At 41.7% G+C, this 19,368-nt stretch overlaps 1 protein-coding gene across 15 annotated transcripts in view; it reads right to left on the reverse strand.

Moving 5' to 3' along the window:
• Positions 1-19,368, reverse strand: part of CTNND1 (catenin delta 1) — a 47,889-nt gene that overhangs the window by 27,210 nt on the left and 1,311 nt on the right. For 10 of the 15 annotated variants that reach the window (XM_058526828.1, XM_058526835.1, XM_058526834.1 and 7 more), the window contains one exon: positions 103-145. The exons of the other annotated variants lie outside the window; for them this stretch is intronic. The gene's annotated coding sequence lies outside the window, so the exon portion shown is untranslated. The remainder of the gene's footprint in view (positions 1-102; positions 146-19,368) is intronic. 15 annotated transcript variants of the gene reach the window in all.

The raw sequence follows: 19,368 nt of genomic DNA on the forward strand, positions 1-19,368 counted from the left end.
AGAATTCCAAACCAAAAGAAGTTAAATTGAATCAAATATTCAAAAGGACCAAACAGTTGGAAAAGCCAACCACGTAGCAGCTGGGCAAAAAAAGTCACTTACCTATAGCACAGTCCCTGGAATGATTTGTTCTACTGTAAAATGGCTGTAGAAATATAATTTGGAATTATGATTCTTAGAGGTTAAGAACATAGGCTTTGGAATCAGACTGACTAGGTTCAAATCCCAGCTCCACTGCTTCTCAGCTCTATGACAAAGTACCACTTAATCTCTCTAAACTTTGGGTTTCTTTTCCATAAAATGGGAGAAATAAAATACATAGGGTGGTTGTGAGGACTAAATGAGACAATCCATGTACAGTGCTTAGAAAAATGTCTTGACACACAGAAAGCTATTAATATTATTACTAATACAAATACTATGACAAACAGCTAACAAAAGGGACGAGAATCTTGGTGGTGTTGGTAGGGCTCATGAATAAACCGCAAGCCTCCACGCACTCCCCTCTCCCATGTAAGTAGCCCTGTAAACTACAAGAATTCTTCACACTCTCAAAGAGAAAAATGAAATAAAACTCCAGACTAGGGGGTCAAAAGACCTGGGGTTCAAATCCTGGCTCTGCCAAAAACTAGCTGTGAGACCTTGGAGAAGTTACAATCCCTTCACTTTCTATTACAGCCATGTGCCACATAATGACGTCTTGGTCAACAACGGACCGCATATACAACAGGTGGTCCCATAAGATTAGTACTACCTAGTCAAGGTGTGTAGTAGGCTATACCATACAAGTTTGTGTATGTACACTCTATGAGTTCGTACAATGACGGAATCACCTAACGATGCATTTCTCAGAACGTGTGTCTGTCACTAAGCAACACATGACTGTACTTTTCAGAGTTTAGGTTTAATGGGCTAATATACGCAAAACTATAGACTGGGTGACTCCGAACCTCTCTCCTACCTCCATGCAGTTCAGATACCCAAAGACATGACCAGAATTAGACAAGCAAGCCTCTGCAGAAAGAGGAAAAATTATTTGTCCTATGATGGAGAAGTCTAAACCCCAAGAAATAGTCTTTGGGTTCTTGGGAAAGAAATTTTATCTCCTGTAGTCAGCCCCAAAGGCAGTTCTACTCCTTTCTTTCTATTTCTTCATTATGAAATCAAAACCAATGTCACAAATTTATGCCCTCCCTCTAAAAGCAATAAGCAAAACTCCTCTTCCATGTGATCTTAGGGATTTCAAATGGCTTTTTTAAAAAGCACACAGAGCCTCCTACTGAAGAGTACCAATCAATAAAATATAGCACCTGTAACACTACAGAACTGTACTACATAACATTCAAGCCAACAAAGTGGGTCTTCTAGATACCTAAAAGGCATTTATTTGCCCTAACTGGCATTTGCCCCTAAATACAAAGCAATTATTCCTGTTCAAGCACACACACAGAAAATTCCTGTTTTATTTTTAAATCAAAGGAATATTTTCTGTCAATAGTTTTTCTATGGCTTCTTATCACAAAGAGTGCCTGTACCAGAGTCCAAAGTCTAAATACCCCACCCAACACCTGATATTCCACCATCTGAAGCTCAGTCAGAACAATTATAACATTTCTCCCTTAGCTGGGAAGACACTCCTGTGCTAATCCCAAATCCCTGGACGTGATTTGCATTAAGACCTAAAGAGGACTCTAATCTCGTCACAGTCTCACCTCAACTGAGCACTTCTCAGAGTTACAAAACTGACATTCCAGAAATGCCCTTGTCTTAGGTGTTAGCAGTTTCTGTGCTTCCCTGTGGATCTGCTTTATGCTAAGAGCGCCTGGCTTCTCCATTCTTAGAGCACCCAAAAGGCTGACTGAAGGAGTCTCACTTTCACAAGGACTGGATCTCACTGTGTCCACCATGAATCTCTCTGATGAATTAAGGGAGTCTCTGGCAAATTACTCGCCTTTTAGGAAAGAGTGATACATTCCAAAAGTGATACATTTATATATTTATTTAAAATAAATAGGGCCGGCCCCGTGGCTTAGCGGTTAAGTGCGAGCACTCCACTACTGGCAGCCCGGGGTTCGGATCCCAGGCGCACACCGACACACCGCTTCTTCGGCCATGCCGAGGCCGCGTCCCACATACGGCAACTAGAAGGATGTGCAACTATGACATACAACTATCCACTGGGGCTTTGGGGAAAAAGAGGAGGATTGGCAATAGATGTTAGCTCAGGGCCAGTCTTCCTCAGCAAAAAAAAAGAGGAGGATTACCATGGATGTTAGCTCAGGGCTGATCTTCCTGACAAAAAAAATAAATAAATAAATAAAAATAAAATAAATATATAAAAGGTTTTAAAAATACTCCTTGTTAGGGCCGGCCCTGTGGCTTAGCGGTTAAGTGCGCGCGCTCCACTGCTGGCGGCCCGGGTTCGGATCCTGGGCATGCACCGACGCACCGCTTCTCCAGCCATGCTGAGGCCGAGTCTCACATACAGCAGCTAGAAGGATGTGCAGCTATGACATACAACTATCTACTAGGGCTTTGGGGGGGAAAAATAAATAAATAAAATTATAAAAAAAAAAAATACTCCTTGTTAAAAGGAGGTTGAGCCAGCAATCTAGGCAAATAGGACACCTTAAACTTATTTCAGTTTTATAATCCTGACCCAAAGTTAACTGTCAAGATTTAAAGTTTTTACTATGACTTTAAAAGAAAAAAAAAAAATCACCTCCACTATCATAACCCTAAACTCAGAAACCAGATGGAACATTCTTCTTGCTCTCTTTTCCCCTCCCAAGTAATCTGTGAACCCCTCAAACCATAACATACTAAAATGGCTAAATGCTGGACTGCCTTAGAAGCAAAGGAAGGGTGTGGCTCTCAGCTAGTGAGGGGGCCCATGACTGAAAGGGTATGGAAAGAAACAAAACCTGCTTCTCTCTGGAGCATGTGTGACACACACACAGAACTGGTCTAACAAGTCCTTCTGATCTCTCAGGCCAGGCCACCTCCTTCTCTCCCCCCATGACCCACGTGCCTCTCCAAGGCCCTCCACTGAGACAGATAACACTGAATTTTCTCTCAATCCTGGAAGTCTGAGACACACTGAGTTACCTACCTGGATCCCTGTTGCAACCTTGCCAAAAGCACCTCACCTAGCCTTATAAGGAGAAAGCAGAGCTTTAGGGAGAGGCTGATAAGGAAACAAAGATAAGAGGGAGGGGCAAAAAACAGAGGGAGGTGTCAGACTGGAGGAAGGGGAGAGGCCAAATGCCTTTCTCCTTCCTAGAAGAGGATGGAGAAATAGAAAGGAAGGTCAGGTACACGATGGGAAATGAGAAAAAGTGCAATCAAAATGGAAAGGTATTGTTTAACTCTTGTATCATAAAAGAGAAATCCTAAAACTAACCAGGACATCTTAAACACTTCCCTACCCTAGGCTAGGGGGAAAAAAAATTCATGGAAAAAAAGCTTAACCTTAGGGTTTACTAGAGGTCACCCAACTGTTTGAGCTTACATTCCTTTTTTTAAAGAGGCAGTTTCTCACCAAACCCCCTTACTTTCTATCTATGGCATTGCCACCATCTCTTTGCTCATCATTTGAAGATGACTTGGAAAAGCTCAAAGCATGGAAATGAGTCATATTTACACAGTCCTGCTTCCTCAAAGCCCTGAAAAAAGGAAGTAAGACACCCCTTCCATCAGGTTTAGAGTATATCTCCCTTTTGAAACAAGGAATGGAGAGAGAGGTGTGAGTTTATGAGGAAATCAGAGGAAGTGTTCAAGTGCTATTTCAGCTATAGGACAGATAACTGATGGAAATGTTTCTCCCTATCTAAAAGAAAGAAGAAAATCTGACCTTACAGGGGAAGAAAAGTTGTGAATTACTAACTACTGATCTTCCCCTCTAAATTATCACACATAATCTTCTCAACAACCTCTGAGGTAACGTTGGCCCCTTTTTATAGATGAGTAAACGGTACATCCGAAGTATCCTGCCCAAGGTCATATAACTAGTAAGTGGTGGAAACGCATCTGTTCCACTCCAAGTCCATGTTCCTTTTCCTTGATAGAGTGAAAGGAGTATGAACTTTCTACGCTTCTTGTGGTTAAAAGTTATTCTTAACTCAAATAGAGAAGTTAACCAAAAGTAAATTTTTAGGGGAAGAGGGGACGGAAGTAAGGGAGGATGGGGCAGAAGCACCTAGACCTTTGGGTCTTAACTTCACTTTAAAGAACAAGAACTTACTCAGTTCTCAGGAACAACAGTTGGCAATCTACCTCAGATTTACCATTTTATAAGGAATGAGAGCTCAGGAGGGAAGGTGCAAGGGACAAAAGTAGTACTACTTTGTACAAAATGACCTACCTTTCCACTGGAAGCCCCACTCTAGAAATCTGGCTACATACCACATTCTCTAATCACCCCCACCTCAAGAAAGAAAATCTAATCACAAATATCCCTACTCCCTTTTCTTTTTTACTGAGGAAGATTCGCCCTGAGCTAACATCTGTTGTCAATCTTCCTCTTTTTTTGCTTGAGGAAGATTAGTCTTGAGCTAACATCTGTGCCAATCTTCCTCTATTTTGTATATAGGTCACTGCCATAGCATGGCTGACAAGTGGTGTAAGTCCACGCCCAGGATCTGAACCTGTGAACCCAGGTCGCCAAAGTGGAGCACACCGAACTTAACTACTATGCCACAGTGCTGGACCCCTACTCTAATTTCTAATGTGAAATCTCACTAAACCAAAAGCAGAGATCAGATTGGGGTGGGAAACAGAAGGAACTAGAAGCAGGGAAGACTGTGCTAGCCAGCATCAGCACAGAGGGGAGGGATTGTTCTAGCGGTATGTTAGCAATCTGCCTCTAGGGCAGCTGTCCTCCTGGGCAATCAAAGGGCGGTTTGTGTGTGTGCTCAGGAACTAGCCAGTTTGGCAAGAAGTTGAGGACTCAGCCACCCAATCCGCGAAGTGAGAAGAGATGCCTGTTTCACAGCTGGAGTGGAGGGCAGGCAAAACACAAAACAAGGGGGAAAAGAAAGGAGGAGAGGAACAAAGAGTGCTACAGGTGCAATTTCAGTCTAGACAGAGGGGGAAAAAATCCTAGGAACTACCAACCATTCTCTAGTTATGTGCAAACAGAGAACTGCCAGTACCTCTCAATACTGAAATCAAAGAATGGGTAGGTTTCTCCAGCTCTGTGTGTAGTAAGGTGCCAATTAGAAGGATAAGACCTAAAATGTAGGGCCCCAGAATTGCCTGTTTCTCTCTGTCCTTTCAGACCCAACAAGGCATCTGAAATATATATACAGGGAAAAAACATATAAATAAAAATCTATCTCCTTCTAGAATTCCTTTCTTAATTAAGTCCTAGAGATTTATAAATAATAGTAGCACACACAAAACTCAGTGAGATCCCCAATGCTAAAAGATCGAGGCCATTTATATAACTCAAGCGCTAAGACGCAAAAAACCACAGTCAGAATTCACACTCCCTAATCCCTCAGAGTAGCTAGATGCTCTGAGACCCATTAGACACACAAAGGCTGCTCTCTTCTCAGTAGAGCCCTGTACCAGAGCTGCTCTCCAGGGACAAAGAGATTTCACAGAAGAACCACAAAGACATCGCCCCTCTCCGTTCCCCCACTCCCAGCTTTCTCACTTCCTGTCACAGTAGCACCAGACCACAGTCTCCCAGAAACAAACAAATACAAAGTGCTGGATTCTGGGCTGCAGGCCAACTGCATTCCAGGGCATCCTGTCTACCAATCACCAGCCAGAGCTCCCACTTTGCCCTGCTCAGTTCCTTATCATGTTCTGGAAAACAACCCTCCTCCCTGCCCCAAGCCAACACTACATAGGACAAAGCTCAGGCCTTTAAGAATCAGCAGAAAGACACTGTACGTGGATCTAAGGGCTCGGAGCGGGTGAGGGGATTTTTAAGATTCCTATTTGGCAAGTTTCTTCACTTTGGAGGCACTGAACTGGAGATTTTAAAGCTACTGCTGCTATTATACTCAGCTCAGCTACATGTGATACATCCCAAAGAAAGCTTCATCATGGCAATCTGATAGCCAACCTAGATTCAGTCAATGGAATAGTCCCACCTGGAGAACTGCTTTAGGACACATCCTCTGTCACCTTCTCTATCACCCATTTTCCACTGTTTTCAAAGTCTTTCAAACTCTTTTCCCCACAAGCATAAAGTTGATTCCTAAGAGGCCCCACAGAAAACAAACAAAGGCAGCAGACTCCACCCTACAAAGAGGAAGGACAGGCACCAACAGGTGCTGGGAGCAAAGTTCCCTACTTCCCTAGGGGATGAGAGGATAGGAATTGCACAGTAGCCCTGGCAGCAAAGAGGTCAAGACAGCAATCTCAGCTTTTCCTGCTCACTACTCCCCCTGGAGTGGGTCAGGGGCTGTAGATTTGGAAACTTGTCAGAAAAGAAAGCCTCTCTTCCTAATAAGGTCCTCAGCTGATTCCAAGAATGGGATAAATGACACATTTTTCTATTATCTTGTAGAAGCCCTATGGTTGTTAGTCCTAAACCCCAGAAGCAAAGATGCAGAGAGAAGTCAAGCTCTAATCGCCAGAGATTCTTGAAATCCAAAGAAGTAACACCCTTTGCCCAAAGGGCTCAATTCTCCTTGCATAAAGCATAGCACTAGGCTCAGCAAAGAGTTCTCCAACCAGAGGGATATTCCAAGCAACTAACTATAATATGCTATCATTTCTCATCTTTTCTCCTCCCTTTCTCCTAGACTCCTTCCCCCTTCTCGGATCTGCTAAAAGTACTCTGGGCTGAACTCTGATTCAGACACTACACGATGCAAAAGAAGCTAAGTATAAAACAGCACAATTCAGAAAGAATTAGTCCATATCTGGATCTGATGTAACCAGGTAGAAAGAGATGGGGCAGGAATATACACAACAGTCAGACATTCTACGGCTGCATAGCAAAGAGAATATTTAGCAACACTATATTTTAGAACAGAACTTCAGCAGCAGGGCCTAGTCACTGCAAACTCTATCATGGAAGCACACAAAAGTAAAAGTTTAAGATCTCTTACCTAGCACTGAATCAGACTAACTTCCTTTTTCTCTCAAGAGTAACTGAAAAATTAATTACAATTTTAGTATTCTTAGCCAATTCTCCCTCATTCATAGCCCAGGCCAAATAAATCAGTTAATTAAGTACTACGGTGTGAGACTGATATACAAAAATCAGTCAAGTAGGAGAGTTTTCTGAGACACTTTAAAAAATTTAAAAAGAAAAAAAACGAGAGTTGTAAAAGACACATCCCAGACAGAGAACTAGACACACCCATATCAATGCTGCTGCTCCAAAAGGATGCTTGGCAGGTTCTCTGCCTCAAATTGAACAGGTGAGACAAAAAAGGAGTGCTGACTCAGAAATACAGTCACCCCAGGGTATGAGGGAGGGAAGGAGACCAGTATAGCCAACCAATTACAATTCAGTATTACTTCACCAGAGATTCTGGTTCTAACTATCTGCAGCTAACTGGTTCTAGCTGTTTGCAGACATATTTAGAAAACCCAACCAACTGAATAATGAATGGGTAAGAAGAAAGTCAGCAGAGGGGCCCAAGACTTAAGCTGTATACTCAATGGTTGGAAATCTAACTTCCCATATACCCCTTTCTCTCCAAATCAGGCCCAAAGCTGAAAGAATTGGAGGGAGGGGAGGCAGAGAAAAGAATGTGACTGGGAAAGGTTTAGCTACAGTCCAACTAGCCAACATCCCACATAGTATTAAGAGTGCCTGAGAATCCAATCCCACTACATGCGAGTTGCTGGGACTCGGCTAACACACATCCAATTCCTCCGCCACCCCCCACTCCCAAACACTCTGAAAAGAAACGTAATTGAGATAGCTTGATGAAAGCACCAGCTGTTTCCACCACTCTCCCTCCCCCAACCCCCGAGACCACAGTTCAAACTCACATCAAACACTTAATACAATTGACTGGCCAGTAGGAAGGAGAAGCTTGGACTAAAATAGCAGGAAGAGTGCCAACTGGCCCCACGTAGAAAGAATGCTTTCTTGGCTCAATTTAAAAATAAGAAAACTTTGTCATCCACTCCCCTCTGCCCAATTATGTTCTCCTTTCCACAACCTACCCTCCTTCAGTGTCAAACGGATTTCACTTTCTTCCCTACAATTCCTATCTATTATCAAATAGATCAGGGGAGGTATAAGGCTGAATGTAAAAGAACGTCTGGGAGATTGGAAGGCTTCCTGGACTGCAACAGCCAAACCTAGCACAGGGCTCCCACATAAGGGCAAGGAGACAGGAGCCCACAGCACCCATCTCCATGTTTCAAGTAAGGGAAGAAGGGAGCAAGCGTTATGGTTCTACACTTGAACACTGATGGTAAGCTAATTTCCCAAGGCATAGGTAGCCAGTTAAAAGTATTAATGTGATCAACCCCTCCCCCACCCATACTCTAAGTTGGCCAGAGTTAGCCAAGGAGGAAGGGAAGGAAGCCAGCAGTTCCTTTTCAGACAGGAAGTAACATTGGCCTTTCCTGTCAAGTTTTAAACAAATTGTCCAGCTGAGTTTCAATGCTAACATCCTCTCCTGAATTTGTTCCACAATTTCAAAATGGGGAGAAGAAATGGAGATATGGTCTAAAATTTCCCTTCGCCTTAACAGGCAAGTCCTCCATACCATGCTAAGCACTGGCACAACACCCAAATCAGGCAGTGACATCTGTAATTCCAAAACAATACAAGATACAGAGGTAGAAAATTTCAATTTAGCCACCTTATCACCATGTCTACTACCATGAACTATTCTCCTCTGCTTCTCACATTAATTAAATAACCACCCACCTGAGAAATCACACAGATATATAGCTTAACTCAAATGTTCAGGTTTTGTGGTCCTCAAACCTGAGTGATCAGAATCACCTGGGAAGCTTTTTAAATAAATACAATTTCAGGGACAGCCCACTGGCGTAGTGGTTAAGTTTGTGCATTCTGCTTCTGGCGGCCCGGGGTTCGCGTGTTCAGATGGCGAACGGTAAGCAGTATGCACCGCTTACCAAGCCCCGCTGTGGCAGACGTCCCACATAAAGTAGAGGAAGATGAGCACAGATGTTAGCCCAGGGCCAATCTTCCTCAGCAAAAAAGGGGAGGATTGGCAACAGGTGTTAGCTCAGGGCTAATCTTCCTCATCAAAAAAAAAAAAAAAAAAATACAATCTCCCAAGCCAGCCCTGACAGCCTAGTGGTTAAAGTTCAGCACGCTCCACTTCAGCAGCCAGGGTTCAGTTCCAGGGCACGGAACCACACCACTCATCTGTCAGTAGCCATGCTGTGGTGGCAGCTCACATAGAAGAACTAGAAGAATTTACAACTTTATACAACTATGTCCTGGGGCTTTGAAGGAAAGAAAAAAAAAAAGGAGGAAGACTGGCAACAGATGTTAGCACAGGGCACATCTTCCCCTGGGAAAAAAAAATACGATCTCCCAAATCTACCTCCCCATCCCTCATAAATCAATTTCTGGAGGGAATACTGGGAATTCATATTTTTAAAAAGCGCTCAAAGTGATTCTGATAGTCAGCTGCTGGGAACTACTGTACAGGCCTATCCTGACAACTCTCTGACCACCACATTCCTCTTCCAAAAAGGGCACTGGTTACAAAATACATTATTTGGGCTTGCTTTACTGTTCACCAGATAGCTCAGATCACTGTTCAGTCTGGATTAGAGGCTCTTTGAAAGCATGGATTTAAATATAAGGACGGCTGGAATGACACAGTCCTAAATCCTATATCCTAAACTCAGACCTAGAAGGAAGAACTGTCTCACTTCTTTGGAATCCTGAGTTGCTACCTTGGAGGATATCCCTATTTACACTGCAGACTGGACAACTAGATTATTTATTTTTGTGTGTGTGTGAGGAAGATCGGCCCTGAGCTAACATCTGCCAATCCTCCTCTTTTTTTGCTGAGGAAGACTGGCCCTGGGCTAACATCCATGCCCATCTTCCTCCACTTTATATGGGACGCCGCAACAGCATGGCTTGCCAAGCAGTGCATCGGTGCGCCCCGGGGATCCGAACCGGCGAACCCCGGGCCGCTGCAGCAGAGTGCGTGCACTTAACCGCTTGTGTCACCGGGCCAGACCCCTCGATTATTTTTAAAATGACTTAGTTTAACTTTCCTCCAATGAACAAAGAGCTGTGCCACATATTCAAAGATTGGTTCCACATTCCATCCCAAAAGAAGTCCAAAGTCCTAAATCTAGCATTCAAGACCATAGATAATTCTAGCCCAATTGACGATAATAGAAATAACGAGAAACTCTGGATTCAAGTGTTACCTCTGACACTTATCCAAGCAAGTCACTTTAACTTCTGGTTTGAGTAAGAGCAAATGAGTAGCAAAATGTTTTTAGAAGAACCATAAAGAGAAATATTTCCACAAGGAAGCATGTGTCACTAAAGATTTAGGAAAGAAGAACGGCACTGAAAGATATACGTTCAAGACAACTACAAACATCTATAAATGCTGAAGTAATACATATCAAGCAGTTATTTAAAGCAACTTCAAAATTTTAGGGAATCTATGTTGCCTAGAGTATTTTCCACGCAAGATAATACAGTTACCTGACCAAAAGAGAAGGTGATAGAAGGGAAAAAAATGTTTCCTGATTGAGGTCGTCTCCCAAGGACGATATTAAGTAACAAGATGACAACTAGATAGGTATAATTAAAGGGAAGAATAGAGGGTAACCAGGTCAAGTTCCAGGGCTCAACTCCAAACTAAGAGAGAGAGAGGGAGACAGAGAGACTTTTTCACTGAGGGACAGACTAGCTAAACCAGAAATCTTGAGAGGGAAAATAAAAACGGGTGATTCAAGACACAAGGACTCTGGTAATCAAACATCCTTTTATTTTCCAAATGGGGTTGCCATAGAACAATCACTAAATAGTTGGTGCTTCTTCCTCCACCCACCCAAGTCACCCAGGCCAAGTGGCTCAGCATATGCTTTAATAACCCTAACTGCTTAACATATGGAAAGGGAAACCAGGCATACAGCTAGTTATCAGGGATGACCATCTCCCCTGATGTGCTAGACAGATATGGATTTGGTGGCCTATAAAGTGGGCCCTGAAGCCATTAAATCTCAGTGATTAGGGCTTTGGGAAAGCAGGAGCTTTCTGGTCAAATGAGTGAAAAAAAAAAAAAAAAAGCAGCAGATAAGTGGGACAGGCATAATATTTGGTCAAAAGCACATAAACCAAACCAACAAATGTACTCAAAGGAAACTGTACCAGATCCAGGCTGTCACTTCTGTTCATAGAAAATTGGCTATGTAGATAAGGCAGAGAAACATATTTCTCTGGGGAAGAAAATTTTGATCTCACTTCCCAAACACATACAAGCTTATTTTAAGTAGTTGCCCCACTATTATCACTGTCCAAGACAAGGGTCATGAACCTATGCAAAATCTGCTACTCTGCAAATTACTTGCTGACTATACTCACATGGAACTTCTGCAATGGGACAAAGATGGAGGCTAGGTCAGGTGTTGCCTCAACTCCTTACAAAGAATACACAAAAAAACTGTTAAGAGCTATTGTCTCTGGGGTCTTAAGTGAGAGGGAGACAACTTTTCCTTGTACCGTATAGTGCGTGAGGAGGTCCTATTTTTTTTTAATTTTATTTATTCATTTATTATCGCCCCCCCGAAAGCCCCAGTAGATAGTTGTATATCATAGCTGCACATCCTTCTAGTTGCTGTATGTGGGACGCAGCCTCAGCATGGCCAGAGAAGCAGTGCATCGGTGCGCTCCCGGGATCCGAACCCAGGCCGCCAGCAGCAGAGCGCACGCACCTAACTGCTAAGCCACGGGGCCGGCCCGACGAGGTCCTATATTATCTGCCCTTTCTCCCAACGCACACCCATTGGATCTCCCCAAACAGATCTACTTCTCCCCACATCTCTCTTGCTCACTGGTAATAACCAGCCTCAGGGCCTTTGCACTTTCTATTCATATCTACATGACTTCATTCTAATTTCTTTTAGGTCTCTCTCAAACATACCTTATAAGTGAGGCCCTCCCTGACCACTCTATATTAAAAAACCTCACTCCCACCCTGGCATTTCTTATTCACCACCCTACATATCCTGCTTTATTTTTTCTCAATAGTATCATCACACTCTAACATACTATATATTTACTTGCTTATTTATCTCTTTCAACTAGAATGTAAGCTCTGTGAGGTCTATTTGGTGTACTGTTTATTCCAGTGCATGGCATACAGCAGGCTCTCAACCTTCTTTCAAATAAATGAAGACGTTTTACTTTTTCAATGAAAACAAAAGTTAAATTTTAGAAAAATAAATCAACTTTGTTTCATTTTTATTTCTATACCTTTTTTCTAATTGTGATCATAGGCCCATCAGTTGGGGTCTCCTGTAGCCTTACCTGCAGATTTGGCTAACCTTCTGCAGGGCATTCATTCAAATAGCCAGCTTTGCCCTGGTTACAAAGCATTCAACCGAGAGTAGAACAGCAGAGAGGTTACAGAACCCTCCCTCCATTCCAACAAAGAAACAGTGGAAAGAAATCAGATTGGCACCAATTTATCCTTTAAAATAGACTAGTCTATTTTAAAAGTGTGCTGAATATACACTAGCTATTTTATTTCAATGAGATTTACTTCACTTGCAATGAAATGGGAACTGTAGGTACTATGATAAAGGTATTGAAAAGCTGACCTAGTTTCTATAACATCTTATGTCCTCAACCATCAGAACATATTTTGGTTCCTTAAAATATAAGCTCCCTAAAACAAAAATCTTTACCCTACAAAGAGACCTCTCAACATGCTACTGCCTTCCAATATAGAACAACAAGGGAAGCACATACTTTTCTCTTATTCTGAGAAAAGTAAATTTCTTTTGCTTTACTGTCAACTGAACCAAAATGAGTAATTAATTAGTAAACGTAGATGAGATCTGAAAATCAAAAACATAAAAATAATCTGAATTACTAAAAGAGGTCAATCTCCTTGGATCACAACAATTAATCCTAATCCAGATCTAACTGAAGTAAACCTGAAGCAGTATCCTAAAACTTGTACCTTTGGCACATGAGTACAATTTATTCAGTAATAATCAGAAATTTCTTCCACATTAAGTGTTAGTGAGGCAAAGCGATGCCCAGGAAGACCATAATCCTAAGGGGAAAAAAAGATAGGGAAGGCAAAGAGAGACAACAGAGAACAGGAAAGCAAACAAAATGGAGACAACATAGGAGATTCAGTAGAGGGAAATGTGGGTTTAAAAAAATGTGGAGAGCTGGGGGAGTTACGATAGGGAGCTACGGAGTGCCAATAGAAATTAGTTTAAATACTACTCAGAACACTAGTTTCATGGGTTATTTAGTATGAAGGGAAAGAAAAAAGAAGGAAAACCTTAGACTGGAGGAAATCTAAAACTTTCCAGGCAAGGCTGCACCTAACACATATTTCCCACAGGGCAGTTTGGCTTTTCCACATACAAGAGCAGACCTCTTTCTTAGAAGCATGCTTCTCACAGGAAGCATTGAAGAACTCAAAATTTCTACATGTCCCAGTTTTGCAAACGTCCACAAATAAGGGTTGAAAATAGATGGGCCAACCCTGTGGCTTGGCGCTTAGGTGCGCGCGCTCTGCTACTGGCAGCCCGGGTTCGGATCCCTGGCGCGCACCGACGCACGTGGCCTCCTGCTGAGGCCACGACCCACATACAGCAACTAGAAGGATGTGCAACTATGCATACAACTATCTACTGGGGCTTTGGGGAAAAAAAGGAGGAGGATTGGCAATAGATGTTAGCTCAGAGCCCGTCTTCCTCAGCAAAAAGAGGAGGATTAGCATGGATGTTAGCTCAGGGCTGATCTTCCTCACAAAAAAGAAAAAAAAAAGAAAATAGAGAATGATGTTTTCTGGACATAAAAGAGAGAGGTTTATTTCAAGAAAAGGGATAGTAAAAGCCTGCCTTCATTTTTATGTAATTATTTCTTGTACAACCATTCATAACTGAATGTTATCCTACAAAATCCTGGTTAAACAAGTGAGATTTCAAGGTAAAGAATCTGGTTCAAAGTCAAGAATAATAAACCCAAACAAAGCTTTTTCAAACCATTCTCTGCCAAAATTAAAGTCTTACCCTTGGATGCTAAAGTTCTGTCTGTCTCTTGTAGATACAAAAAGGTGGGAAAAACGTATCGCTGTTTTTTTCCTCAAGTATCGAAGTCTCTGAGGAAATTACTGCAAGATATTCAAGCTTTGCCACTTGTTTCTCTTCCCCCACTCAGACCTCATTTTACTTTATTAAAAGTTATCCATGTCTATAGCACCTTTATTTTGGACAACCCTACCCACAAAACTCCCAAAACTTGCCTATTACCAAAGACATTTTTTTCCCATTAAAAAAAAGAAAGTTACGGCCCCGTGGCATGGTGGTTAAGTTCGCGCACTCCACTTCCGCAGCCCAGGGTTCCCAGGTTCAGATCCCAGGCTCGGACCTACGCACCGCTTATCAAGCCATGCTGTGGCAGCGTCCCATATAAAGTAGAGGGAGATGGGCACGCATGTTAGCCCAGGGCCAATCTTTCTCAGCAAAAAAGAGGAGGACTGGCAACGGATGTTAGCTCTGGACTTATCTTCCTCAAAAAAAAAATTAATTAAAAAAATAAAAATAAAAAACAAGAAAGTTAGTTTACCCCTCCAGGAAGCCCATTTATTCTGTAATATAAGCATACATATCTACCATAGAGTCTCAGATTTTAAGAGATCTTAAAGGGCATTTATTCCAACAGACAAATGATGTTTGAATTCATTAAAGTATCCATTCTAATAGCAAACATTTGCAAGGTATTCCAGTGAGCTGGGCACCATTCTATGAATTTTTCATATATTAAATCACTTAATCATCACAGCAATCCTAGAGATGGTTAATATTATTGTCCTCATTGCACAGACAAGGAGACCAATGCATAGAGCAATTAAACAATTTACCCAAGGTTACATGGGTAGTAAGTGGCACAGTAAGATTTGAACTCAAGCAGTCCAGCTCTAGCATCCATGCTCTTAACCATTATGCTAAACTGCCCTGCCTCTCCATATCTGTGAAACTCTCAGACTGGAAATTCTGTTTGGTCAGCATATCGATCAAAAAATAAAGAACAAAGCACTTGTGGCAAAATGTTAACAATGGGCGTCTAGGTGAAGGGTATACAGGGAGTAACTGGGCTCTTCTTGCAACTTTCCTGTGAGTTTGAAATTTTTTCAAAATAAAAAGTTAAAAGTTGCTTTTATCATCATATAATGGGACATGTTTTGTAAAAGCGATGACCAATTACCTGCTGGCCAGTAAAGAAGGCTTTAAGAAAAGAAAACTCTGGATCCTTATAATGTCCCCACTATATGCCTCATCTAAATCGCCCACACCACTCCAGGCAGACTGAAGGACTTACTGGAGAGGAAGTGCCCCTAAAAATGAGGAACACTGTTCCTGAACCAGAATAGTAAATGTGGGCCCCGTTCTCAATGTTTAATATTTAATAATCAACAACATGCAATTATTCCAAGTAGAATAAGGAGAAAAAAAATTACTTCCAAAAATATATTAAACAATATAACTAAATACAAATCAATCCATATTTCCTCCTTGTTAGTTCTAACCAGACAGTTGTTCTTCCCTCCTTACAACCTTCCTGCCAGGCTATATCAATGCTCTCTACTGGAAACCTAGGAGGCAGCTGCATTTAGGCAGAGAATCCCTATTTCAGCTTCTCATGGCATTGAACTCCTTTTTCGAGGGAAGAGAACATGAACTCACATACTGAATACCTATGGTTCATTCCTTTAGGCAAGCTTCTTGTTACTATTATTCTAAATTGCTCATGAAAATTCATTTGGGTTCTTAAACTCATAAACTTCCCAATACATTTGGTGAACAAAATCTCTTTAAGTTTCATGGCAGAAGCAGTGACAAAAAATACAGTGAGGGGGCCGGCCCCATGGCTTAGCGGTTAAGTGTGCGCGCTCCGCTACCGGCGGCCCGGGGTTCGGATCCAGGGTGCGCACTGACTCACCACTTGTCCAGCCATGCTGAGGCGGCGTCCCACATACAGCCACTAGAAGGATGTGCAACTATGACATAAAACTATCTACTGGGGCTTTGGGCAGAAAAAGGGGGAAAAAAAAGGAGGAGGATTGGCAATAGATGTTAGCTCAGGGCGGGTCTTCCTCAGCAAAAAGAGGAGGATTGGCATGGATGTTAGCTCAGGGCTGATCTTCCTCACACACACACAAAAAAAACACAGTGATATACAAACATATTTTCTTTGAAACACTGATGTTCAAAACTATAATCCCAAGCTTTTTATGTTTTTATTAAAAAGTATAAAAACCACTCACTTCTAACATGGCTGAAAGCCAATATTTCCCTGCTGCTGCCCTAATATGCTCTAGGTAACCAGTTCCTCTCCCCTAGAAAATGGCTACATTTAAGGTTCCAGTGGCTGAAGTTAACAGCTGCCTATATTATGAAATGAACTGACTAGGACCCTAACTTTTTTACACTATTCTTTGGACTGCTTGCCCAGAAGGGAAACAGGATTAAAGAAAAATTAAAATTTTAAATCTTCAATTATTTCCAGAAACTTTAATTAAAAACGGAAGGTATGGGGGCCGGCCCCGTGGCTTAGCGGTTAAGTGCTCACGCTCCGCTACCGGCTGCCCGGGTTCGGATCCCAGGCGCGCACCGACGCACCGCTTCCCCAGCCATGCTGAGGCAGCGTCCCACATACAGCAACTAGAAGGATGTGCAACTATGCATACAACTATCTACTGGGGCTTTGGAGGATTAAAAAAAAAAAGGAGGAGGATTGGCAATAGATGTTAGCTCAGAGCCAGTCTTCCTCAGCAAAAAGAGGAGGATTAGCATGTATGTTAGCTCAGGGCTGATCATCCTCACAAAAAAAAAAAAAAAATGGAAGGTACGAAATGTGTAAAAGGTTGAAACTACAGACTACAGTAAAAGTTTCAAAATTACATTGCAATTTTATTAATCTATGTTGTATTGCTTCTTATCTCAACTTCCTTTCAGCATTCCCCACAAAAATCCCTCACTAATTCCCATCAAACGCCTTATTTAACCAAGGCTTATTGAGCACCTCAGTATATACCAGACACCAAACAGGTGCTAAGAGAATGCAGAGATAAGACAGTACCTACATTCAAGCAATTCATTCTAGAGGAAAAGATAAAAATCAATAGACAATTTTAATACAGTGTGATAAACACTATTTGAACTACCTGCTACAAGCCTCTCCCTGCAAGGCATTCCAAACCACACTGGCAATATCATTCCAAACCACATGCCTGAAAATTCTTTAGAAGAAGCAATTTCACTGATAATCAAATGAAGTCTGAAGCATTTCCGATAAGTTTAACAAATTAGGACAGCAATGATGTGCATATGGAAAGATTCCTTTTCTAAAGATTGAGATAATATCCATTCTAACATATCTAGGCCCCCATGGGCGTTATGGAAAATGGATTTTTTACATACATTATCCCAACACTGAGTGGGTTAGAAATCTAAGTGAGGACTGACCCTCCCCAAGATCAAACACCTGCCTCTAGCAAGGGCTCATTTTAGTTCTGGCTCTTGTTTCTGTTCTCTCTGGAGAATGGCAATGTATTAGTGGTTATGTCCACGGACTTGGTAGTTAGTCAGACCAGGGTTTAATCCTAGCTTTGGCCACTTACAGGCAATGAGATTTTCAGTGAACCTCAGCTTCTCTAAGGCTCAAATTCCTTACCAAAAAAAAAACAGTTGTTGTGGGAAATTAAGTACATAGTTTATGCAAAATGCTTAGCACACAGTAAAAAAAACAAGGGAGGGTGGGAGAGGGAGGACTGGCAGTTAGTAACAGAAGACCATCAGGTACCAAAATAGAAAGCAATAAATTATACAGAGCTAATCATTTTGTTATTCCAACTGAATAGTGAACTATGCTTAATTTATTTGCATCCATCCTGTCTCACCCATCCCTAGAGAGCAACTACCTCATAAACCTAAGGCTGAATTGCAATTACTCGGAGCTTTTTTTTTTTTTTAAGATCTCCAATAGCCCCAATTTTTATACTAGCTGAGAGAACATGTTCTAGCCCCTCTGACTCTCCCTAATTGGAACCCTAAGAAAGGCACTAGAATTCTAACCACCCAAAGGAGACTCCCACCTGGCACACAGACCCGCTACCTTAGTCATATAACAAAGAAACCAACAGTATATAGGAGTCAAACAAGGAAAGAAAAATCTGCACAACTCATACTTACTTGTCATCATTTTTCACCCCAAAATTAAAATGAGGAGCACAACAAAACATAAAAGATTTACTTATTCCTGTCCTTTATTATATTTCCTGAAAGAACTAGTAGAGGTGAGGTAGAAGACAAATCTTCCATCTTATCATCCAAAAGCCTTCACAGTACACACCAGTCAAAACAATGCCTCAGTTCGCAGAAATACTCCTGGACGCTAGTTAACTAGGATGCTCTCTGCAGCTACACAAAGCCCAGTATTTAAAGCTGGACCCAAATCACCACCACTCAGTCATCCAGAACCTATTTTCAAACTGCCTTTGTACTCCCTTCTTCAGATTCCCTCATCCCTCCCCCTAAAGGTTGAGTGGGAAACCGACACTCTGGCAGAAACATGACCAACCCTCCAAAGATCCACCAAGAAACATCCCTAGGCTGGAGTCAAGGCAGAGAGAACATTTGAGAGAAATTTGGAAAATATTAAATAAGAACTACAGCCCAACAGACTGTACATGTTGTCGTTTTTCTTTCTTTTTAGCTACACTTGCTATAATTATGAGATCCAGACATTAAAATTTTACTGTAGCCCTTGCATAGATGATAGTAGATTAAAAGGAGAAACAAAGTTCTGTTTCCCCTGAAGCCACAACCTCACAAAGATGAAATCACCTTTCAAGAGATACTTTCATTCTAGAAAAGGAATTCAACGAAGTGTTCTAGTCTAAAAAGAATTGGGGGGAGGGAGGCACAAAATCAGAGGATTATTAAAGAAACATCCCAGTTTAAAGCTAACGAGTAGCTTACATATTAAAGCCCATCTTGTTACAATTAGGGCAGCATCTTTTCCAGCTACAATTTTCAGACCGATTCACATTTTCAAAGGGAGAAGGAAGAGAACACCCGGTTTTCAGCTACTGATGAGTTGGCTATATAATTATCTAGAATCAGTATTTCTGCAAGAATGTATTCGCGAAAACAAAAACAAAACAAATCTTAAGATGAAATATA

Source organism: Diceros bicornis, chromosome 31, assembly GCF_020826845.1.
Source record: "Diceros bicornis minor isolate mBicDic1 chromosome 31, mDicBic1.mat.cur, whole genome shotgun sequence".
NCBI lineage: Eukaryota > Metazoa > Chordata > Mammalia > Perissodactyla > Rhinocerotidae > Diceros > Diceros bicornis.